Genomic DNA, 27,500 nt, shown 5'->3' with positions numbered 1-27,500 from the left:
CGGCACTATCTGACTACTTTTGCTAGTTATCAAATAACTAGCAGGTATGCTTGGCACTTTTATGGCCCAGCATACCTGGTTTTCAATCCGCCGCCCTGGAGGCCGCGGATACCATGGGAATCAATGGGAGTCGGAAAGCAGCGAAAGCTTATGTTCGCTGCTGCCCGATATCCCACTGATTCCTATGGTAATGTCTACACCTAAAACCCCAACATGTACCCAGAGTCTAAACACTCCTAATCTGCCCCCCCCCACACCGCCGCTACCTACATTATACTTATTAACCCCTAATCTGCCCCCCTACACCGCCGCCACCTACATTATATTTATTAACCCCTAATCTGCCCCCCCCTACACCGCCACCACCTACATTATATTTATTAACCCCTAATCTGCCCCCCCTACACCGCCGCCACTATATTAAATGTATTAACCCCTAAACCTAAGTCTAACACTAACCCTAACTCCCACTAACTTAAATATAATTTAACTAAATCAAAATAAATTATTCCTATTTAAAACTAAATACTTACCTATAAAATAAACCCTAAGATAGCTACAATATAACTAATAGTTACATTATAGCTAGCTTAGGGTTTATTTTTATTTTACAGGCAACTTTGTATTTATTTTAACTAGGTAGAATAGTTATTAAATAGTTATTAACTATTTAATAACTACCTAGTTTAAATAAATACAAAAGTACCTGTAAAATAAAACCTAACCTAAGTTACAATTACACCTAACACTACACTATAATTAATTACCTACATTAACTACAATTAACTACAATTAAATAAAATTATCTAAAGTACAAAAAACAAACAAACACTAAATTACAGAAAATAATAAAATGATTACAAGTTTTTTAAACTAATTACACCTAATCTAATCCCCCTAATAAAATAAAAAAGCCCCCCAAAATAATAAAAAGCCCTACCCTATACTAAATTACGAATAGCACTTAAAAGGGTCTTTTGCGGGGCACTGCCCCAAAGTAATGAGCTCTATTACCTGTAAAAAAAAGTACAATACCCCCCCAACATTAAAACCCACCACCCACACACCCAACCCTACTCTAAAACCCACCCAATCCCCCCTTAAAAAAACCTAACACTAGCCCCTTGAAGATCACTCTACTTTGAGACGTCTTCACCCAACCGGGCCAAAGTCCTCCACGGTTCGGTTTCAATGTTGGGGGGGTATTGTTCTTTTTTTTACAGGTAATAGAGCTGATTACTTTGGGGCAATGCCCCGCAAAAGGCCCTTTTAAGGGCTATTCGTAATTTAGTATAGAGTAGGGCTTTTTATTATTTTGGGGGGCTTTTTTATTTTATTAGGGGGATTAGATTAGGTGTAATTAGTTTAAAAAACTTGTAATTATTTTATTATTTTCTGTAATTTAGTGTTGTTTTTTTTGTATTTTAGATCATTTTATTTAATTGTAGTTAATTGTAATTAATGTAGGTAATTAATTTAATGATTAGGTGTAATTGTAACTTAGGTTAGGTTTTATTTTACAGGTATATTTGTATTTATTTTAACTAATTAAATAATTAATAACTATTTAATAACTATTGTACCTAGTTAAAATAAATACAAAGTTGCCTGTAATATAAAAATAAACCCTAAGCTAGCTACAATCATGTAACTATTAGTTATATTGTAGCTATCTTAGGGTTTATTTTAAAGGTAAGTATTTAGTTTTAAATAGGAATTCTTTATTTTGATTTAGTTAAATTATATTTAAATTAGTGGGTGTTAGGTTTAGTGTTAGACTTAGGTTTAGGGGTTAATACATTTAATATAGTGGAGGTGGTGTAGGGGGGCAGATTAGGGGTTAATAAATATAATGTAGGTGATGGTGGTGGGCTCCGGGAGCGGTGGTTTAGGGGTTAAACACTTTATTTAGCTGCAACGGGGTCCGGGAGCGGCAGGATAGGGGTTAATAACTTTATGTAGGTGGCGGCAGTCTAGGGGGCAGAAGATTAGGGGTTAATATGTATAATGTAGGTGGTGGTGGGCTCCGGAAGCGGCGGTTTAGGGGTTAATACATTTATTAGAGTTGCGGTGGGCTCCGGGAGTGGCGGTTTAGGGGTTAATAACTTTATTTAGGTGCGGCGTGATCCGGGAGCGGCGGTATAGGGGGTAAAACAGTATAGTGTGGGTGTTTAGTGACAGGGTACCAATAAAGCTGTAAAAAAGCCGAAGAGCAGCGAGATCGATGACTGTTAGTTAACAACAGTCCGCTGCTCATCGCACCGTACTTGGTGCGCAACTTTTTGACAGCTTTTTTGATAATTTTGGAGAACGTTTTCAGGTCCGCGGCAGCGATGTTAGACAATCTTAGGCAAGCGTATTGGTGCCATTGAATGCAGGTAAGTTGACGGCTTGATAAATAGAGGCCAGAGCATATAATTTTAAACAACTTTCACATTTACTTCTATTAATTAATTATTTAATTATTATTATCAATTATTTGGCTTCATTTTCTTATTATCCTTTTATGAAAGTTGACAAGCTGGGGAAACCAAATCTGACAGCAGCAGTGCTTTAGTGTGTTCACGTTCCTCCCTTAGCCAGAATGAGTCCGGGGAATGGAATCTGAGTGAGAACAGTTTAGCTGGGATGGCACGAGTGATGGACAGTAAGTGAAAGCAGGTAGGAATCAGTTTAACCCTTGACAAGCTGGGGAAACCAAATCTGACAGCAGCAGTGTTGCAGTGAGATACCTGTTTCCCCTGGACAGAGAGAGTCCAGGGAGAGCGAAAACAGTGAGGATACTCTATTAAGGATGGCAGGGGTGTAGGGCACCCGGGGAAAGCGGATCTGAGTCAGTTTAACCCCTGTGAAACCATATTTCAGGGGAATACATTTGTGTGGAAACCAAATCTGACAGCAGCAGTGCTTTAGAGATTTTATGTTCCTCCCTTAACCAGAATGAGTCCGGGGAATGGAATCTGAGTGAGAACAGTTTAGCTGGGATGGCACGAGTGATGGGCAGTGAGTGAAAGCGGGTAGGGATCTGTTTAACCCTTTACAAGCTGGGGAAACAAAATCTGACAGCAGCAGTGTGTCTGTGAGTTTCCCCTGCTTCCCTTGGCTAAAATGAGTCAAGGGAGTGAAAAAAGGGTGAGCATAGTTTATTTGTGATGGCACGAATAATGGCCACTAAGGGGGTCATAATCGGTTTAACCGCTGAAAAGCTGTGTAAAACAAATCTGAAAGCCGCAGTGTTATTGTGAGATACCTCTGTTTCCTCTGGCTGCGGAGAGTCAAGGGAGAGTGAAAAAAGTATTTATCACTCTGAGGGCCTCCATGTATGTGTGATGTTAAATTGCTATATGGCTAACTTGGAGTGATGGGTGTTTCATTGTGGATTCTCTGCAGCCCACAGTCCAAGACCTTCACTTACATACATGTAACATGTATGTGAGCTATTATAGCATCGCACATTCATGTATGTGTGATGCTAAATGGCTACTTGGATGCCTATATAAATATAAATGTGTGTGTGTGTATATATATATAGCAATAAGTAGAAAGAAATCCAGGGTCAAAATGAAGTAAAATAAAATCCAAACTTTATTGTAGTCCACATGTGGATAAAAACCATGGGGGTCAAAAAACAAACAACACTCAGCACTTGTTGCTTCCAGCTGACATGTTTCGGTGTGATACCGTAATCATAGCTGATGGAATGCACAAGTGCTGCTTCATTTAAAAGCAGAATGTAATTCTGATTGGTTAATATCAAAAACAAAACCACGTGTGAGTGTGCAGACTAGTAATTGTGTAAAGAATTAACCATTTACATACCTAAAGTGTTAAAACTTATATGTTATGAATGAAAGAGAACATTATGTCTATTAGTTAAAGCATAAAGCTTAGACTTGCTCTGGGATTCAACCTGCAATAATGGAAAACACATATTGCATCCATTACTTATAAAATATATTAGCAGGTGCCTCTAAGCCTGTATTGAAAAATAAAGGATGGAAAGAGAACAAGAACATTAAGAAATTATGCTCAAAATTATTTGAGCAAAATAGCGCTTAATTTAAATAGTATAGTATTGAAAAACTATATGAGCAGTGTTAATATCATCAGGATAGAGAATTCAGTACAACATGTATCACTGGTCAAAAAACTGTTGCAACACATATAAATACATTAAACCATCTCTGGATACAGTAAAAATTAGTGTGTAAAGCTAACAGAAGAGATCAATGTTTATGACCTTTCTCATATAGAATATGGCGCTGTATAAATGATAATGGGTATCTGCAATGTATAGGATTCATTAAGATACTCTGTAACCTACTACTTCCAATAATTAATCAGATCATATTCTGAATTGAGTCCCTTAGGGACATGAGTCTGTAACTTAAAAATCCAGAACATCTCCCTTTTACCTAAGATGTGGGATCTGTCGCCTCCACGCAAGGGAGTAGTAACCCTTTCAATAGCCTGCCACCTTAGTGTTGCACTACTCTTGTTATGCACAAGTTTAAAGTGTTTAACTAGTGGGGTACTGGCTTCTCCGATTTTAATGGTAGAAAGGTGATTGCGAATCCTGGTATTGACCTCAGTACTAGTGAGCCCTACGTACTGTAAATGACATTCAGTGCATGTGAGTAAGTATATGACATAGGAGGATGTACAGTTGAGGCATGCCTGGATTTTAAACTCTTCACCTGTGACAGTTGAATGAAACTTATCCGAAATAATGGCAAAATCACACGGTTTACACCTGGATTTGCCACATCTGTACATCCCCCTATGTTTCAACCATGATCCTTGTGGTTTCTCGGAGCAGGGTGGTAACTCTGATGGTGAGAGGATATTTCCTAGGGTCTTACTCCTTCTAAATGAACAGCGTAAGCCTTTCTCAACTGTACTCACAAGCTTATCATCGGCTGCCAACATTCTAAAGTGTTTATTGACTATATTGCAGATTTCTTTATACTCCATACTATAGTCAGTAACAAAGGTAACTTTATTGTCTGTCCTTGCAACCTGTGTCTTATTCTGTGTTCTAGATCCTTTGAGAAGGGTCTCTCTATCTACTCTGTCAACTTGTGCATGTGCCTGTTTAATGACATGTTTAGGGTATCTTCTTTCTCCAAGTCTCTTTTCAAGTTCCATTCTCTGTTTTTGAAAAGTTGACTCTTCACTGCAATTACGTTTGAGCCTAATCATTTCCCCTTTAGCTACTGCTAGTGGTACATGCTTGGGGTGACAACTCCTAGCATGGAGCAGGGTATTCCTTGTGATTGGCTTTCTAAACGTGCTGCTGTGAATTTTACCTGACCTATCAGCTTTCAGGGTGAGATCCAAAAAGTTGATCTCAGTATGATGGTGTTCAAATGTAAATTTTAGGCCTACATCATTATTATTTAATCTGTTAACAAAGTTAAAAAGGTCTGTGGATGGGGGGGCGGAGCCAACTGCAGAGCCGGTCGGACGTGTTCAAGTGCAGCTCTCGGGCCCAAGATCCTAATTTAGGGGTTTCTCCACATTCTGCAGCTATCCTTCTATACCCAAAACGGTTGTGGATTAACCCAGGAGCTGGTATCCTATTGATATAAACTTTAAAGGACCCGGAGAGACTGTGCCAGCATGCCGCCGCTCTCTTGCACTGTGGAGCAGAGAGAGAGAGCCGCCATTTTGAGGACAATCTCTTTTATTTGCAGGCCTTCAGTTATCTATTTAGCTCTGAGAGAGCTGAAAATTTACTTATCCTCAAAGTTCCCTACTCAGCCAGCAATATGCAAACTCCGTCCTGCTTCTTAGAAGAACTGAGGCGCCTACTTGATACCCACCACGCCAGCTTGGCAGACAAGTTGTATGCAGCCCCACACAGTAATGGCGGCTGTCAGACCTGGCACCCCGGCCTCTCCAAGCATGTCTCACTTAACAGGGATGAGGGTGGTGCTATGGGGCCCCGGCGCTTACCCCCTACCTGCAGTATATCGGAAGAAGAGCGGGATGCTAGCGCAAAGAAGGAGACTACTCAGGCCATACAGCATTGGGGAAAAATGCAGGAGGGAGAACATTCTTTGGGGATAACTGCTGTTGAATCTAGCATCGAGGTGGCAGTGATGCAGCAGATCGGTAATGCAGCAAGTCAGCGGAGCCCTGCACAAGTATGGAGAGCGGTAACCCGACAGAATACTTACTTACGTTTTGCTCCCGATTCACCCTCTATCAGCGGGACAGCTAACACAGATACCCACCTGATGATCCCTAAAGGCATAGGATAAAAGGATAATCCTGCAAATTAATAAGCCCCTTGACATTAAATGGAGGGGTAGTGTGTTTATTTCTATTTGGCCTGTATGACATACGCCGGATGGAGACCTCTTGTGACTAAAACTTTTCCACTGTGCACTAACACCTTAGAGGGTTACTCCATAGCTGTTTATTCCTTACAGCGTTCTCATACCTTTAGAAATATGTGACTACCAAGCTTTGTAAAAACTCTATATCTGCCACCCCTATGCTTTTATAGGCACACAGCGGCTACTGAGAAAACAAGAAGTCGGTTGAGAGACTAGATTCCTTGGACTTTATAACTCTTTGGGACACTTTGTTGGTATGATGGGCATTTCTCCTATAGGTGATATTTAACCACATATTCATGCACAGGCTGACATAAGGATCTCCCTTGGTTGTTCTAATGCAACTTATAGTAGGCATTTTTACTGTATTACAGACCCTGCTAAGCATAGGAATTTCTTATACTACTGAACACGTGTACTGTGTCTTTATACATAGCCTGGTTACAATTATATAGTCTGCTGTTTTACATCCGCTGCAGTTTGTTTGTTAAACAGTCTTGTTTATAATATTCAATGTTCCTCTGGTTTTACTCTCTTTATGGAGGTTAACGGCAACATATAATACATGCTGACACTAATGGCAAAAATATCCCATACCTTTTCTCAACTCCTTTTAACACATGGCACATTCTAGCAGAAGAGGAATAGCTTATTGTAGATCTATAAATTTGTAAACATGTTTTCGCCTGATTTGGCAATATAAGAGACCATTCACTCTCTCTCAGGAGGAAACAATGGAAGCTCTACCCATATTGTATGAATATGACTACTGAGACATGTCTACTTTTCGCATAGGCTCTGCCTGCGGCCGAGGCGGCGCCATTTTATATACACTGTCCAGTAGCAAGGGTACCTACAACATACTTTATTTCCAGTCTTCTACCCATAACATTGACAAATCTAGCTTAACGCCCTGTTACACATTCCCATAGACCCAGTGCCTAATTAATAATGTTGACTATCTACGAGCTCTGGTTGTGAATGGTGCTACACACACGCATTACCTCTTGTTTGAACTACATCCATCCTGTCAGTCTTGATATGCAAAGTAATAACCTTCACTGTACTGGATATATGACTAATCTGCTTTGCTTTCAGTAGTCAATATGTTTTTGAAACTGTATACATGTTTATGTTATTTTGTAATATTGAAGCCTGTTTACTTAGTCCACTCACCACTGGATGCCCAGAACACTTATCCACCTGCCCTCCATTTGATTCATGATAAGCCTCTAAGTTCCTAAGTCACTTACTTTTCTTACCTAGCTTTTATTACCACCCCCCCCCCCCATCACCACCATAATGGACCTCCTATTGCAGGAGGGCTACCCACGCGGCTTGTCTTTTCTATGCCGCATCTCAACCATAGTTCTTTCCCAACCACATAGTATACCTCCAATCCATAATAACCTTTATTTTTATATATCAGACCCAGGTGTGATGCTTTTGGAGCGAACAACTATAGTTTACTTTTGGAAAGATAATTAGCATCATAGAAACTTAACCTACAAAACCCGAGGTCATAATAGTGAGATCCAAAAGTGATCTCTCTTTTTTTTTTCCTTTACCTTCCCTCACTTTCAGTTATTTCCCTTATGCTTGGTCCCTAGTGGGCCTCCAGTGTTCATTTGAGAAGGTTCCCCTTTACACAGGCATTACAAACTAATTCTATTGTTCTGTTTAAGTTTTTAATTTTGTAACATGTTAAGAAAGCTATATGAACGCCATTTTCATTATATACTTATGCTGTTTGTATGCCTATTTTGAGTACCTCAATAAAAAATATATTAAAAAAAAAAAAAAAAAAAAAGGTCTGTGGATGATCCACACCACACAAAAAGGAGATCATCGATATACCGCCTGTAAAAGGATATCCGATCTCTGTAGGGGTTCAGCTCTCCAAAGATGTGGGACATCTCCCACCAACCCATAAGGAGGTTGGCATATGAGGGCGCAAATTTGGCCCCCATAGGTGTCCCACACCTTTGGAGATAAAAAGATTCCCCGAACTGAAAATAATTGTGTGTTAACATAAAATGTGTAATGTCATGTATTCAATGAAGGCCTCATCTAGAGATGAAAAATTCTCCAGAAAATATCTGATGGCCTCCAAACCCTTTTCATGTGGGATTGAGGAGTATAGGGCGACTACATCCACGGTCAACCAGATGTGCACCCTAGAGTCCCATGAAAAGTCTTCAAGTAAGTTCAAAAGATCTTTGGTATCTCTCAAATAACTCTGCAAACTTTTTACAAAGGGAAAGAATAAAGCGTCTAGCCATTGAGATAGATGTTCAAAAATAGACCCAATTCCGCTTATAATTGGTCGACCCTTTACCTCTGTCAATGTTTTGTGGACTTTTGGAAGATGGTGGAAGATGGGCACTACTGGGCATTCGACATACAAATACTCAAAAGTGGCAAAATTAAAGTGCCCATCCTCCAAACCATCATCCAAGAGTCTTCTCAAATCCCTTTGGAAACTTATTGTTGGATCCCTATCTAATTCAAGGTAATATATATATATATACCAATGAACAAATGGCTGCACTCACTGGTCCTTTAAATAAAAGTATTTATTTGTGTGACGTTTCGGGGACCGTATCCCCTTCCTCAGGTCTGAGGAAGGGGATACGGTCCCCGAAACGTCACACAAATAAATACTTTTATTTAAAGGACCAGTGAGTGCAGCCATTTGTTCATTGATATTATTCATTTTTTGCATGCACCCTGGCAGATTGAATTTGGAAGTGAGAGTGCTCTCCTGTTGTTTATATTTATATATATATATATATATAAATATTTATGTGTGTATAATATATATATATATATATATATATATATATATATATATATACACACACACACACAGACACAGAAAAATAAGCTTAAGGAGTATGTTTAGATTATATTATATGTTTCTGAAACCTTTTTAAGTGTTATATCTTATTTTTTCGGCAAACATGTTGCGTGCACGCGCACTGTATAATGAAAATAGTAAACTGAATAGGGCAGGGAGTAGATGCAGCGGGGCGGAGCGCAAAGAATATGGAGGCATTCAAAAATTGAATTTTAATGAGTGGGGCAAGGATAGTGGGAGTAGATGTAGCGGGGACGGAGCGCCGGAGATTGCCGAGTGCCTGGGGAAACCATTCACGGCACAACACCGCACACTCTGACGTTACAGACATAGACATCTAATTATCAAGCCGTCAACTTACTTGCAGTCGCCGGCACCAATACACTCGCCTAAGATCGCCTAACTTCGCTGCCGAGGACCTGAATACGTTCTCTAAAGTTACCAAAAAAAAGTAAAAAAGCTGCGCATCAAGTACGGCGCGATGAGCAGTGGACTGTTGTTAACTGACAGTCATTGATCTCGCTGCTCTTCGGCTTTTTCCCAGCTTTATTGGTATACTGTCACAAAACTATACTACACTGTTTTATCGCTATCCCGCTGCTCAGGGACCCCCCACAACTAAATAAAGTTATTAACCCCTAAACAGATGCGCCGCTAGTGGAGCCCACCGCCACTCTAATAAACGTATTAACCCCTATCCTGCCACTCCCGGAGCCCACCGCCACTCTAATAAACGTATTAACCCCTATCCTGCCGCTCCCGCAGCCCACCGCCACTCTAATAAACGTATTAACCCCTATCCTGCCACTCCCGGAGCCCACCGCCACTCTAATAAAAGATGGCATCCCTTAGATTCCGATTGGCTGATAGAATTCTATCAGCCAATCGGAATTAAGGTAGAAAAAATCCTATTGGCTGTTGCAATCAGCCAATAGGATTAAGCTTTCATCCTATTGGCTGTTGCACTCAGCCAATAGGATTGAGCTTGCATTCTATTGGCTGATTGGATCAGCCAATAGGATGAAAGCTCAATCCTATTGGTTGATTGCAACAGCCAATATAATTTTTTCAACCTTAAATCCGATTGGCTGATAGAATTCTATCAGCCAATCGGAATCTAAGGGACGCCATCTTGGATGACGTCATTTAAAGGAAATTTAATTCGTCGGTAGTCGTCGGAAGGAAGAGGATGCTCCGCGTCGGATGTCTTGAAGATGGAGCCGCTCCGCGCCGGATGGATGAAGATAGAGGATGCCGTCTGGGTGAAGACTTCTGCAGCCTTGGATGAAGACTTTGGCGCTTCGTTGAGGACTTCTCCCGGCTTCTTGGAGGATGGATGTCGGATCTTCAAAACTGTAAGTAAATCTTCTGGGGTTAGTATTAGGATTTTTTTAAGGGTTTATTGGGTGGGTTTTAGTTTTAGATTAGGACTTGGGCCTGCAAAATAGATAAATGTCCTTTTAAGGGCAATGCCCATCCAAATGCCCTTTTCAGGGCAATGGGGAGCTTAGGTTTTTTTAGTTAGGGTTTTACTGTTGGGGGGTTGTTTTTATTTTTTGCAGGTAAAAGAGCTGATTACTTTGGGGCAATGCCCCGCAAAAGGCCCTTTTAAGGGCCATTTGTAGTTTATTGTAGGCTAGGGTTTTTTTATTTGGGGGGGGGCTTTTTTATTTTCATAGGGCACTTAGATTAGGTGTAATTAGTTTAACGCTTTGATCATTTCTTTTTTATTTTTTGCAACTTAGTGTTTATTTTTTTGTGTAACTTAGTGTTTGTTATTTTTTGTAACTTAGTTTTTTGTAACTTCGTAATTTTTAAGTGTAGAATTAAATAATTTGAGTAGGGTTAGGTGTTTAAATATATAACATAGTTACTTTAATTTGTAGTTTAATGTAATTTTAGTATAAAAGTTAGGTTAGATTAAGTATTAATTTAATATAGTTTAAAGTAATTTTAGTGTAATAGAATAGGTTAATTATTAGTTTAATATAGTTTAATTTAATTTAGTATAATAGTTAGTGTAGATTAATTAATAGTTTAATATAGTTTAATTTAAATCTAAAGGTAAGTTTAAATTTATTATAAGATAGGGATGAGTTAATATTTAATGTACAGTTAGTGGGTTGTTAGGTTTAGGGATTAATAGGTTAATTTAGTTTATGGTGATGTGGGGGGCTTGCGGTTTAGGGGTTAATACTATTATTTAGTTGTGGTGGGCTCCGGGAGCGGCGGGATAGGGGTTAATACTTTTATGTACGTGGCGGCGGTGTCAGGGCAGCAGATTAGGGGTTAATAAGTATAATGTAGGTGGTGGCGGCGGTGTAGGGGGCGGCAGATTAGGGGTTAATAAGTATAATGTAGGTGGCTGCGGTGTAGGGGCGGCAGGTTAGGGGTGTTTAGACTCAGGGCTTATGTTAGGCTGTTAGGTGTAAACATAACTTTTATTCTCCTATAGGAATCAATAGGATATTGGACAGCAGCGAACATAAGCTTTCGCTGCTTTCAGACTCCCATTGATTCCTATGGCATCCGCTGCCTCCAGGACGGCGGATTGAAAACCAGGTACACTGGGCCGGAATAGTGCAGAGCGTACCTGATAGACATTTGTTACAGAGCCGCACACACTGACGTTACAGATATAGGGTACAGAGCCGCACACACTGGCGTTACAGACATAAGGTACAGAGCCGCACACACTGACGTTACAGACATAAGGTACAGAGCCGCACACTGATGTTACAGACATAAGGTACAGAGCCGCACACACTGACGTTACAGACATAAGGTACAGAGCCGCACACACTGACGTTACAGACATAAGGTACAGAGCCGCACACACTAACGTTACAGACATAAGGTACAGAGCCGCACACACTAACGTTACAGACATAAGGTACAGAGCCGCACACACTAACGTTACAGACATAAGGTACAGAGCCGCACACACTGACGTTACAGACATAGGGTACAGAGCCGCACACACTAACGTTACACAGAAATAAGGTACAGAGCCGCACACACTGACGTTAGACATAAGGTACAGAGCCGCACACACTGACGTTAGACATAAGGTACAGAGCCGCACACACTAACGTTAGACATAGGGTACAGAGCCGCACACACTGACGTTAGACATTGGGTACAGAGCCGCACACACTGACGTTACAGACATAAGGTACAGAGCCGCACACACTAACGTTACAGACATAAGGTACAGAGCCGCACACACTGACGTTACAGACATAGGGTACAGAGCCGCACACACTAACGTTGCAGACATAGGGTACAGAGCCGCACACACTAACGTTGCAGACATAGGGTACAGAGCCGCACACACTAATGTTGCAGACATAGGGTACAGAGCCGCACACACTGACGTTACCAACATAAGGTACAGAGCCGCACACACTAACGTTACAGACATAAGGTACAGAGCCGCACACACTAACGTTACAGACATAAGGTACAGAGCCGCACACACTGACGTTACAGACATAGGGTACAGAGCCGCACACACTGACGTTACAGACATAGGGTACAGAGCCACACACACTGAGGTTACAGACATAAGGTACAGAGCCGCACACACTGACGTTACAGACATAAGGTACAGAGCCGCACACACTAACGTTACAGACATAAGGTACAGAGCCGCACACACTGACGTTACAGACATAGGGTACAGAGCCGCACACACTGACGTTACAGACATAGGGTACAGAGCCGCACACACTGACGTTACAGACATAAGGTACAGAGCCGCACACACTAACGTTACAGACATAAGGTACAGAGCCGCACACACTAACGTTACAGACATAAGGTACAGAGCCGCACACACTGACGTTACAGACATAAGGTACAGAGCCGCACACACTGACGTTACAGACATAAGGTACAGAGCCGCACACACTGACGTTACAGACATAGGGTACAGAGCCGCACACACTGACGTTACAGACATAGGGTACAGAGCCGCACACACTGACGTTAGACATTGGGTACAGAGCCGCACACACTGACGTTAGACATTGGGTACAGAGCCGCACACACTGACGTTACAGACATAAGGTACAGAGCCGCACACACTAACGTTACAGACATAAGGTACAGAGCCGCACACACTGACGTTACAGACATAGGGTACAGAGCCGCACACACTAACGTTGCAGACATAGGGTACAGAGCCGCACACACTAACGTTGCAGACATAGGGTACAGAGCCGCACACACTAATGTTGCAGACATAGGGTACAGAGCCGCACACACTGACGTTACCAACATAAGGTACAGAGCCGCACACACTAACGTTACAGACATAAGGTACAGAGCCGCACACACTAACGTTACAGACATAAGGTACAGAGCCGCACACACTGACGTTACAGACATAGGGTACAGAGCCGCACACACTGACGTTACAGACATAGGGTACAGAGCCACACACACTGAGGTTACAGACATAAGGTACAGAGCCGCACACACTGACGTTACAGACATAAGGTACAGAGCCGCACACACTAACGTTACAGACATAAGGTACAGAGCCGCACACACTGACGTTACAGACATAGGGTACAGAGCCGCACACACTGACGTTACAGACATAGGGTACAGAGCCGCACACACTGACGTTACAGACATAAGGTACAGAGCCGCACACACTAACGTTACAGACATAAGGTACAGAGCCGCACACACTAACGTTACAGACATAAGGTACAGAGCCGCACACACTGACGTTACAGACATAAGGTACAGAGCCGCACACACTGACGTTACAGACATAAGGTACAGAGCCGCACACACTGACGTTACAGACATAGGGTACAGAGCCGCACACACTGACGTTACAGACATAGGGTACAGAGCCGCACACACTGACGTTAGACATTGGGTACAGAGCCGCACACACTGACGTTACAGACATAAGGTACAGAGCCGCACACACTAACGTTACAGACATAAGGTACAGAGCCGCACACACTGACGTTGCAGACATAGGGTACAGAGCCGCACACACTAACGTTGCAGACATAGGGTACAGAGCCGCACACACTAACGTTGCAGACATAGGGTACAGAGCCGCACACACTAACGTTGCAGACATAGGGTACAGAGCCGCACACACTGACGTTACAGACATAAGGTACAGAGCCGCACACACTAACGTTACAGACATAAGGTACAGAGCCGCACACACTAACGTTACAGACATAAGGTACAGAGCCGCACACACTGACGTTACAGACATAGGGTACAGAGCCGCACACACTGACGTTACAGACATAGGGTACAGAGCCGCACACACTGACGTTACAGACATAAGGTACAGAGCCGCACACACTGACGTTACAGACATAAGCTACAGAGCCGCACACACTAACGTTACAGACACAAGGTACAGAGCCGCACACACTGACGTTACAGACATAAGCTACAGAGCCGCACACACTAACGTTACAGACACAAGGTACAGAGCCGCACACACTGACGTTACAGACATAGGGTACAGAGCCGCACACACTGACGTTACAGACATAGGGTACAGAGCCGCACACACTGACGTTACAGACATAAGGTACAGAGCCGCACACACTAACGTTACAGACATAAGGTACAGAGCCGCACACACTAACGTTACAGACATAAGGTACAGACGTTAGACACACACTGACGTTACAGACATAAGGTATAGAGCCGCACACACTAACGTTACAGACATAAGGTACAGAGCCGCACACACTGACGTTACAGACATAAGGTACAGAGCCGCACACACTAACGTTACAGACATAAGGTACAGAGCCGCACAGACTAACGTTACAGACATAAGGTACAGAGCCGCACACACTAACGTTACAGACATAAGGTACAGAGCCACACACACTAACGTTACAGACATAAGGTACAGAGCCGCACACACTGACGTTACAGACATAAGGTACAGAGCCACACACACTAACGTTACAGACATAAGGTACAGAGCCGCACACACTGACGTTACAGACATAAGGTACAGAGCCGCACACACTAACGTTAGACATAAGGTACAGAGCCGCACACACTGACGTTACAGACATAAGGTACAGAGCCGCACACACTAACGTTACAGACATAAGGTACAGAGCCGCACACACTGACGTTACAGACATAGGGTACAGAGTCGCACACACTGACGTTACAGACATAAGGTACAGAGCCGCACACACTAACGTTACAGACATAAGGTACAGAGCCGCACACAATAACGTTACAGACATAAGGTACAGAGCCGCACACACTGACGTTACAGACATAAGGTACAGAGCCGCACACACTAACGTTACAGACATAAGGTACAGAGCCGCACACACTAACGTTACAGACATAGGGTACAGAGCCGCACACACTAACGTTACAGACATAAGGTACAGAGCCGCACACACTAACGTTACAGACATAAGGTACAGAGCCGCACACACTAACGTTACAGACATAAGGTACAGAGCCGCACACACTGACGTTACAGACATAAGGTACAGAGCCGCACACACTGACGTTACAGACATAAGGTACAGAGCCGCACACACTAACGTTACAGACATAGGGTACAGAGCCGCACACACTAACGTTACAGACATAAGGTACAGAGCCGCACACACTAACGTTACAGACATAAGATACAGAGCCGCACACACTGACGTTACAGACATAAGGTACAGAGCCGCACACACTGACGTTACAGACATAAGGTACAGAGCCGCACACACTAACGTTACAGACATAAGGTACAGAGCCGCACACACTGACGTTACAGACATAAGGTACAGAGCCGCACACACTGACGTTACAGACATAAGGTACAGAGCCGCACACACTGACGTTACAGACATAAGGTACAGAGCCGCACACACTGACGTTACAGACATAAGGTACAGAGCCGCACACACTGACGTTACAGACATAAGGTACAGAGCCGCACACACTGACGTTACAGACATAAGGTACAGAGCCGCACACACTGACGTTAGACATAGGGTACAGAGCCGCACACACTGACGTTACAGACATAAGGTACAGAGCCGCACACACTGACGTTACAGACATAAGGTACAGAGCCGCACACACTGACGTTCAGACATAGGGTACAGAGCCGCACACACTGACGTTACAGACATAAGGTACAGAGCCGCACACACTGACGTTACAGACATAAGGTACAGAGCCGCACACACTGACGTTACAGACATAAGGTACAGAGCCGCACACACTGACGTTACAGACATAAGGTACAGAGCCGCACACACTGACGTTAGACATAGGGTACAGAGCCGCACACACTGACGTTACAGACATAAGGTACAGAGCCGCACACACTAACGTTACAGACATAAGGTACAGAGCCGCACACACTGACGTTACAGACATAGGGTACAGAGCCGCACACACTGACGTTACAGACATAAGGTACAGAGCATTACACACTAACGTTACAGACATAAGGTACAGAGCCGCACACACTGACGTTAGACATAAGGTACAGAGCCGCACACACTGAAGTTAGACATAAGGTACAGAGCCGCACACACTGACATTACAGACATAAGGTACAGAGCCGCACACACTAACGTTACAGACATAAGGTACAGAGCCGCACACACTGACGTTACAGACATAAGGTACAGAGCCGCACACACTAACGTTAGACATAAGGTACAGAGCCGCACACACTGACGTTACAGACATAAGGTACAGAGCCGCACACACTAACGTTACAGACATAAGGTACAGAGCCGCACACACTGACATTACAGACATAAGGTACAGAGCCGCACACACTAACGTTACAGACATAAGGTACAGAGCCGCACACACTAACGTTACAGACATAAGGTACAGAGCCGCACACACTAACGTTACAGACATAAGGTACAGAGCCGCACACACTGACGTTAGACATAAGGTACAGAGCCGCACACACTGACGTTACAGACATAAGGTACAGAGCCGCACACACTAACGTTACAGACATAAGGTACAGAGCCGCACACACTGACGTTACAGACATAAGGTACAGAGCCGCACACACTAACGTTACAGACATAAGGTGCAGAGCCGCACACACTGACGTTACAGACATAAGGTACAGAGCCGCACACACTAACGTTAGACATAAGGTACAGAGCCGCACACACTGACGTTACAGACATAAGGTACAGAGCCGCACACACTAACGTTACAGACATAAGGTACAGAGCCGCACACACTGACGTTACAGACATAAGGTACAGAGCCGCACACACTAACGTTACAGACATAAGGTACAGAGCCGCACACACTAACGTTACAGACATAAGGTACAGAGCCGCACACACTAACGTTACAGACATAAGGTACAGAGCCGCACACACTAACGTTACAGACATAAGGTACAGAGCCGCACACACTAACGTTACAGACATAAGGTACAGAGCCGCACACACTAACGTTACAGACATAAGGTACAGAGCCGCACACACTGACGTTACAGACATAAGGTACAGAGCCGCACACACTAACGTTACAGACATAAGGTACAGAGCCGCACACACTAACGTTACAGACATAAGGTACAGAGCCGCACACACTGACGTTACAGACATAAGGTACAGAGCCGCACACACTAACGTTAGACATAAGGTACAGAGCCGCACACACTGACGTTACAGACATAAGGTACAGAGCCGCACACACTGACGTTACAGACATAAGGTACAGAGCCGCACACACTAACGTTAGACATGAGGTACAGAGCCGCACACACTGACGTTACAGACATAAGGTACAGAGCCGCACACACTAACGTTACAGACATAAGGTACAGAGCCGCACACACTGACGTTACAGACATAAGGTACAGAGCCGCACACACTGACGTTACAGACATAAGGTACAGAGCCGCACACACTAACGTTAGACATAAGGTACAGAACCGCACACACTGACGTTACAGACATAAGGTACAGAGCCGCACACACTAACGTTACAGACATAAGGTACAGAGCCGCACACACTGACGTTACAGACATAAGGTACAGAGCCGCACACACTGACGTTACAGACATAAGGTACAGAGCCGCACACACTGACGTTACAGACATAAGGTACAGAGCCGCACACACTAACGTTACAGACATAAGGTACAGAGCCGCACACACTGACGTTACAGACATAAGGTACAGAGCCGCACACACTAACGTTACAGACATAAGGTACAGAGCCGCACACACTAACGTTACAGACATAGGGTACAGAGCCGCACACACTGACGTTACAGACATAAGGTACAGAGCCGCACACACTAACGTTACAGACATAAGGTACAGAGCCGCAGACACTAACGTTACAGACATAAGGTACAGAGCCGCACACACTAACGTTACAGACATAAGGTACAGAGCCGCACACACTGACGTTACAGACATAAGGTACAGAGCCGCACACACTGACGTTACAGACATAAGGTACAGAGCCGCACACACTAACGTTACAGACATAGGGTACAGAGCCGCACACACTAACGTTACAGACATAAGGTACAGAGCCGCACACACTAACGTTACAGACATCACACAGGTGGGTCTCACGTGTAATGTTTAGTTTAGGACACACAGGTCACGTGTAATGTTTAGTTTAGGACACACAGGTCACGTGTAATGTTTAGTTTAGGACACACAGGTCACGTGTAATGTTTAGTTTAGGACACACAGGTCACGTGTAATGTTTAGTTTAGGACACACAGGTCACGTGTAATGTTTAGTTTAGGACACACAGGTCACGTGTAATGTTTAGTTTAGGACACACAGGTCACGTGTAATGTTTAGTTTAGGACACACAGGTCACGTGTAATGTTTAGTTTAGGACACACAGGTCACGTGTAATGTTTAGTTTAGGACACACAGGTCACGTGTGCGTTTCAAGCCTCGTTTCCCTGTGAACAGGAAGAATTTGAGTTACGCTGAGTGATTTTGAGCTGCAGACTGGAGCTCCACTCTAGACAGGAAATGTGTGACTTCCACTTAAAGCTTTTTTTTCTTTGGTTTTTTTTTTTAAATCAACTTTAATGTAAAAAACAAACAATAGACAATGAAAACTAAACATTTTGCAGCTTTCTTGTTCATTCACAGTGGTGTATGCTGATTGTCATTTATAAAGTAATCACTGTGACTGTCATTTATAAGGTAACCACTGTGACTGTCATTTGTAAGGTAATCACTGTGACTGTCATTTGTAAGGTAACCACTGTGACTGTCATTTATAAAGTAACCCCTGTGACTGTCATTTGTAAAGTAATCACTGTGACTGTCATTTGTAAGGTAACCACTGTGACTGTCATTTGTAAGGTAACCACTGTGCCTGTCATTTATAAAGTAACCCCTGTGACTGTCATTTATAAAGTAACCCCTGTGACTGTCATTTATAAAGTAATCACTGTGACTGTCATTTGTAAAGTAACCACTGTGACTGTCATTTGTAAGGTAACCACTGTGACTGTCATTTATAAAGTAACCCCTGTGACTGTCATTTATAAAGTAATCACTGTGACTGTCATTTATAAGGTAACCACTGTGACTGTCATTTATAAAGTAATCACTGTGATTGTCATTTATAAGGTAACCACTGTGACTGTCATTTATAAAGTAATCACTGTGATTGTCATTTATAAGGTAACCACTGTGACTATCATTTATAAGGTAACCACGGTGACTGTCATTTATAAGGTAACCACAGTGACTGTCACTTATAATGTAACCACTGTGACTGTCATTTATAAGGTAACCCCTGTGACTGTCATTTATAATGTAACCACTGTGACTGTCACTTATAATGTAACCACTGTGACTGTCATTTATAATGTAACCACTGTGACTGTCACTTATAATGTAACCACTGTGACTGTCATTTATAAGGTAACCCCTGTGACTGTCATTTATAAAGTAATCACTGTGATTGTCATTTATAAGGTAACCACTGTGACTGTCATTTATAAGGTAACCACTGTGACTGTCATTTATAAGGTAACCACGGTGACTGTCATTTATAAGGTAACCCCTGTGACTGTCATTTATAAAGTAATCACTGTGATTGTCATTTATAAGGTAACCACTGTGACTGTCATTTATAAGGTAACCACTGTGACTGTCATTTATAAGGTAACCACGGTGACTGTCATTTATAAGGTAACCACTGTGAATGAACATTAAGTACAAGAAAGCTGCAAAATGTACAAGGCTGAAGTTGTCTTCTTATTCAGTCAGCTTCTTATTCTGCAACTGATTGCAATTTGCAAAATAAAAATGTATAAACAAAATAGTATTGTTTTTATTTTAAATAAAATAATACGCTTTCCAAAAACCTAACCAAAACTTACATTTTATAAATAAAAATTATCTTATATGGCAATAAACAGATGGCAAACAGGGCATAATTTTTAGTAACTGACATTTTAAATGGGTTAAAATCCTGTGAGCCACTCATTTATATGTGGATATATAGAGGGCGTGAACCCCATCATACAACAGACGTTAACAGCCTGGCCCAAGGTTCTTTATGGCAAACAAATTGGTGACAACCTTGTCACTTCATATATTTTTTAATCCCCCCCAAAAAAAGAAAACCCCTATTTGGCACACACTTAAACACATAGGTAGATCCGCAGAAAGGGAGCCGAAAAAAATAAAACAACTTTTACTGTCAAATCATTGAGGCTCTAAGAAAGCCCAGGAGAAACGTGCGTTAGGCGTTCGCCGGCCTGTGAGTAATATGGACATGGTTATACTTTATTTGCGTGCTCTCTGTGATGGATATACAGGTAATTCTGGTCATTCCTTAGTCACTACAAGCCGTACCTTTTTCACAATAATTGTAAGCAGCTGCCTACCAAGAGATAGTCTGAAAAGCCCCTCCATTCACCCACCTATATGGGTAGCACCAAATCATAGTCAGTAGTTTATTAGGGATCTTTTTCTATCTTGGTGGGCATCTTATAATGGGCCTCTGACAGTGTTGGAATCTTCTTAATTTTGCAAACTTAAAGCTTCAACGATTATTGTCTTATTTTGAAATAGACAATTGTAGTGTGTTTAATCCAGATGCTCCAATATTTGTATTTTAATATTTGACAGTAAAAGTTTTTGTTTTTTTTGGCTCCCTTTCTGTGGATCTACCTATGTGTTTAAGTGTGTGCCAAATAGTGGTTTTCTTTGAGATTACACTGTATACCAACCACTAGGGCACTCCCCGCACTACCCTAAGGAATATGAGTGTATGGGTTATAGATGGAACCATAATTTGATGAATAAGGCAGTTCTATACCTATCTCATTGATATACACTTCATATATTTTACCTTTTCTGAATAGGCAACTGGTATTTTAAAAGGGTTAAAATCTTTTGGGACATTCATTTCTGTGTGGATACATACACAGCGTGAAGCCCTACATCCTACATAGGATAAACATGTTTTTAGCCTGGCCCAATGGTTTCTATGGCAACAAAAACTATTGCCAACCATGCCTTGTATATTCCATTCCACATATAAATGAGTGGCCCAAAGTATTTTAACCTTTTCAAATTACCAGTTACTTATTCAGAAAAGGTAAAATATATGAGATGGCAAGTTTGGCACAAGTTTGTTTGCTATAAAAATCACTGGGCCAGGCTAAAAACATGCTTATCCTATGATATGTATCCACACAAAAATGTGTGGCCCAAAGGATTTTAACCCTTTTAAAATACCAGTTACTTATTCAGAAAAGGTAAAATGTATTAAGTGGCAAGGATGGCACCAGATTTTTTGCCTTAAAAAGCATTGAGTCAGGATGAAAATATGTCTATTCTATAAATTGGGTTAAAGCCCTGTATATAACTACACAGAAATGAGTGACCCAAATAATTTTAACCCTTTTAAAATACCAATTACTTATTCAGAAAAGGTAAAATATATGAAGTGGCAAGGTTGGCACCAATTTGTTTGCAATAAAGGGCGTTGGGCCAGGCTGATAACATGTCTATTCTATGATGGGTTCTCGCCTTGTATATATACACACACATAAATGAGTGGCGCAAAGGATTTTATTCTTTTTTAAATACCAATGACTTATTTAGAAAAGGTAAAATATATAAAGTGGCAAGGTTGGCACCAATTTGTTTGCCATAAAGAGCGTTGGACAAGGCTGATAACGTCTGTCCCATGAAGAGGCTCACGCATTGTATATTCCACACATAAATGAGTGGCGCAAAGGATTTTAACCATTTTATAATATCAGTTACTTATTAGAAACAATCCAAATTATGCCATGTTTGCCATCTGATTGTTGCAATATAATTTTTTTTTTTTTAAATAAAATGTAAGTTTGTTTAGGTTTTTGGAAAGTGTATTATTTTATTTAAAATAAAAATAATGCTAGATATCTTTATTTTGCAAATTGTAATCAGTTGCAGAATAAGAGGCTGACTGAATAAGAATCCAACTTCAGCCTTGTAAATTTTGCAGCTTTCTTGTTCTTAATGTTCATTCACAGTGGTTACCTTATAAATGATAGTCACAGTGGTTACTTTATAAATGACAGTCACAGTGGTTACCTTATAAATGACAGTCACAGTGGTTACTTTACAAATGACAGTCACAGTGGTTACTTTATAAATGACAGTCACAGGGGTTACCTTATAAATGACAGTCACAGTGGTTACTTTATAAATGACAGTCACAGTGGTTACTTTACAAATGACAATCACAGTGGTTACTTTATAAATGACAGTCACAGGGGTTACCTTATAAATGACAGTCACAGTGGTTACTTTATAAATGACAGTCACAGTGGTTACCTTATAAATGACAGTCACAGTGGTTACTTTATAAATGACAGTCACAGTGGTTACTTTACAAATGACAGTCACAGTGGTTACTTTACAAATGACAGTCACGGTGGTTACCTTATAAATGACAGTCACAGTGGTTACCTTATAAATGATAGTCACAGTGGTTACTTTACAAATGACAGTCACAGTGGTTACTTTATAAATGACAGTCACAGTGGTTACTTTACAAATGACAGTCACGGTGGTTACCTTATAAATGACAGTCACAGTGGTTACCTTATAAATGATAGTCACAGTGGTTACTTTACAAATTACAGTCACAGTGGTTACCTTATAAATGACAGTCAAAGTGGTTACTTTATAAATGACAGTCACAGTGGTTACTTTATAAATGACAGTCAAAGTGGTTACCTTATAAATGAGAGTCACAGTGGTTACTTTATAAATGACAGTCACAGTGGTTATTTTATAAATGACAGTCACAGTGGTTACTTTATAAATGACAGTCAAAGTGGTTACCTTATAAATGACAGTCACAGTGGTTACTTTATAAATGACAGTCAAAGTGGTTACCTTATAAATGACAGTCACACAGTGGTTACTTTATTAATGACGGTCACAGTGGTTATTTTATAAATGACAGTCACAGTGGTTACTTTATAAATGACAGTCAAAGTGATTACCTTATAAGTGACAGTCACAGTGGTTACTTTATAAATGACAGTCAAAGTGGTTACCTTATAAATGACAGTCACAGTGGTTACCTTATAAATGACAGTCACAGTGGTTACTTTACAAATGACAGTCACAGTGGTTACTTTACAAATGACAGTCACGGTGGTTACCTTATAAATGACAGTCACAGTGGTTACCTTATAAATGATAGTCACAGTGGTTACTTTATAAATGACAGTCACAGTGGTTACTTTACAAATGACAGTCACAGTGGTTACTTTATAAATGACAGTCACAGTGGTTACTTTACAAATGACAGTCACGGTGGTTACCTTATAAATGACAGTCACAGTGGTTACCTTATAAATGATAGTCACAGTGGTTACTTTACAAATGACAGTCACAGTGGTTACTTTACAAATGACAGTCACAGTGGTTACCTTATAAATGACAGTCAAAGTGGTTACTTTATAAATGATAGTCACAGTGGTTACTTTACAAATGACAGTCACAGTGGTTACCTTATAAATGATAGTCACAGTGGTTACTTTATAAATGACAGTCACAGTGGTTACTTTATAAATGACAGTCAAAGTGGTTACCTTATAAATGACAGTCACAGTGGTTACTTTATAAATGACAGTCACAGTGGTTACTTTATAAATGACAGTCAAAGTGGTTACCTTATAAATGACAGTCACAGTGGTTACTTTATAAATGACAAAGTGATTACCTTATAAGTGACAGTCACAGTGGTTACTTTATAAATGACAAAGTGGTTACCTTATAAATGACAGTCACAGTGGTTACTTTATAAATGACAAAGTGGTTACCTTATAAATGACAGTCACAGTGGTTACCTTATAAATGACAGTCACAGTGGTTACTTTATAAATGACAGTCAAAGTGATTACCTTATAAATGACAGTCACAGTGGTTACTTTATAAATGACAGTCAAAGTGATTACCTTATAAATGACAATCATCATAAACCACTGTGAATGAACATTAAGAGCAAGAAAGCTGCAAAATGTTTCGTTTTCATTGTCAATAGTTTGTTAAATTAAAGATTTAAATAAAAATAAAAAAAAGCTTTGAGTGGACTCGGAGGTCACACGTTTTTTGTCTAGAGTCAGTGGAGGTCACATGTTTCCTGTCTAGAGTCAGTGGAGGTCACATGTTTTCTGTCGAGTCAGTGGAGGTCACATGTTTTCTGTCTAGAGTCAGTGGAGGTCACCTGTTTCCTGTCTAGAGTCAGTGGAGGTCACCTGTTTCCTGTCTAGAGTCAGTGGAGGTCACCTGTTTCCTGTCTAGAGTCAGTGGAGGTCACCTGTTTCCTGTCTAGAGTCAGTGGAGGTCACATGTTTTCTGTCTAGAGTCAGTGGAGGTCACATGTTTCCTGTCTAGCGTGGAGCTCCAGTATGCAGCTAGACTACTTTGGTGATTGTGAGGAAGAGCAATTGACTCCACCTACACGTGACGTAAGGCGGTTCTACCCAATCAGCGAGTCGGTGTCGTGGTGCTGGGTGTGTCTGGGGTCCGCAGCGGCTCGCGCCTGTCAGGACGGATAGAGGAGAGAGACACCGGGAGGAGAACCGGGGAGAGCGGGAGACAGTAGCAGGTAAGTGCGCGCTGGTGCTCACGTGTGGTGTTTGTTCGTGACGGGGAAGTTCTTGTGGTTTATTTACTGGGTGATGACTTTGTACTATTAGGTGCTCCAGCTGGTGTCTTACGGAGGTTTATGCGATTACGTCCGGGAAAGCTGCCTCCTGATGCTTCACCCGGTGTTTGATCTGACTTGCTGTGCTTGTACCTTAGCTGTCCCTCACATTACATGTCCTCAGCTGCTCCTCACACTCGTCTAACCAAGTGCTACAAACACACCCCAGTCCCCAGAGCAAGGACCCTGCTGACACTGTCACACACCCCAGTCCCCAGAGCAAGGACCCTGCTGACACTGTCACACACCCCAGTCCCCAGAGCAAGGACCCTGCTGACACTGTCACACACCCCAGTCCCCAGAGCATGGACCCTACTGACCCTGTCACACACCCCAGTCCCCAGAGCATGGACCCTACTGACCCTGTCACACACCCCAGTCCCCGGAGCAAGGACCCTACTGACCCTGTCACACACCCCAGTCCCCGGAGCAAGGACCTTACTGATCCTGTCACACACCCCAGTCCCTGGAGCAAGGACCCTACTGACCCTGTCACACACCCCAGTCCCTGGAGCAAGGACCCTACTGACCCTGTCACACAACCCAGTCCCCAGAGCAAGGACCCTACTGACCCTGTCACACACCCCAGTCCCCAGAGCAAGGACCTTACTGATCCTGTCACACACCCCAGTCCCCAGAGCAAGGACCTTACTGATCCTGTCACACACTCCAGTCCCTAGAGCAAGGACCTTACTGATCCTGTCACACATTGCACTCCCCAGAGCAAGAACCCTACTGAGGACCATACTGACCCTGTCACACACCCCAGTCCTCAGAGTAAGGACCCTACTTACCCTGTCACACACCCTAGTCCCCAGAGCAAGGACCCTACTGACCCTGTCTCACACCCCAGTCCCTGGAACAAGGACCCTACTGACCCTGTCACACACCCCAGTCCCTGGAGCAAGGACCCTACTGACCCTGTCATACACCCCAACCCCCCGGAGCAAGGACCCTGCTAACACTTTCACACACCCCAGTCCCTGTAGTAAGGACCCTGTCATACACCCCAGCCCCCTTGGAGCAAGGACCCTGCCAACGCTTTCACACACCCCAGTCCCTGTAGCAAGTTCCTTACTGACCCAGTCTCAAACCCCAGTTCTGCATCAAGGACCCTACTGACCCTGTCACACACCCCAGTCCCTGTAGCAAGGACCCTGCTGACCCTGTCACACACCCCAGTCCCTGTAGCAAGGACCCTGCTGACCCTGTCACACACCCTTGTCCCTGGAGCAAGGACCCCGCTGACCCTGTCACACACCCCAGTCCCCAGAGCAAGGACCCTACTGACTCTTTCATACCCGTGTTCCCAAGGCAAGGACCCCAGTACCCCACACACAAGCCAGCAAGTTCTGTGCTGACCTTTAAAAAAAAAAAAAAAAAAAAAAAAAAAAAAAAAGCCTGCTGCTTCTCACACATAGCTATGCTCCTTTTTTATTGACCTCATTAGCCCTCAAATGCCTTTTGGAATGCAGGTGTAATGGAATTTGTCCCTCTAGTACAGACTGAGTCTTCCCAAATACTTGACCCTGTTCTGCAGAACTGGATACATTTTATGATGCAGATGTTTCTAGGAGTCAGACATAGGTTTTTGTCACTGGCTTGTCTCTGTCGTACCCTGGTTTACTGTCGGACACTTGAAGCGGCACCCTCCCTTTTTGTTTTTATTATTAGTCAACTAGTATTTGTAGAATTTATGGGAATATTTTTTAATAAACTCATTGTTGCTAACATCAAGATAAATCCTGTTGTGTCATTCAGTTTAATGGTAGATTGTTTATACATAGTATGTAACCCCTTCTCTTCCTGTCTTTATGTTTGTATAATGGTAGGGTTTATACATTACTCTGTGCAATGGTCTGTGCAGGAACATGTGCAGTTTCATGAACAAATACATATGTAATATATTTTTATCCTTGTGTGAAAGCAGTTGTGAGATTCTTACTTCTCGTGGTTATTTGAATTTCCTTCAAGATTTTCACTTCTACATGTGTCCAAATACATTCTTCATTTGTAATTTATCTCTGTCTCATTTGTTTTGCTCTGTATTAATTAGAGTA

Source organism: Bombina bombina, chromosome 6, assembly GCF_027579735.1.
Source record: "Bombina bombina isolate aBomBom1 chromosome 6, aBomBom1.pri, whole genome shotgun sequence".
NCBI classification, from domain to species: Eukaryota; Metazoa; Chordata; class Amphibia; order Anura; family Bombinatoridae; genus Bombina; species Bombina bombina.
This window is presented reverse-complemented; position numbering follows the sequence as displayed.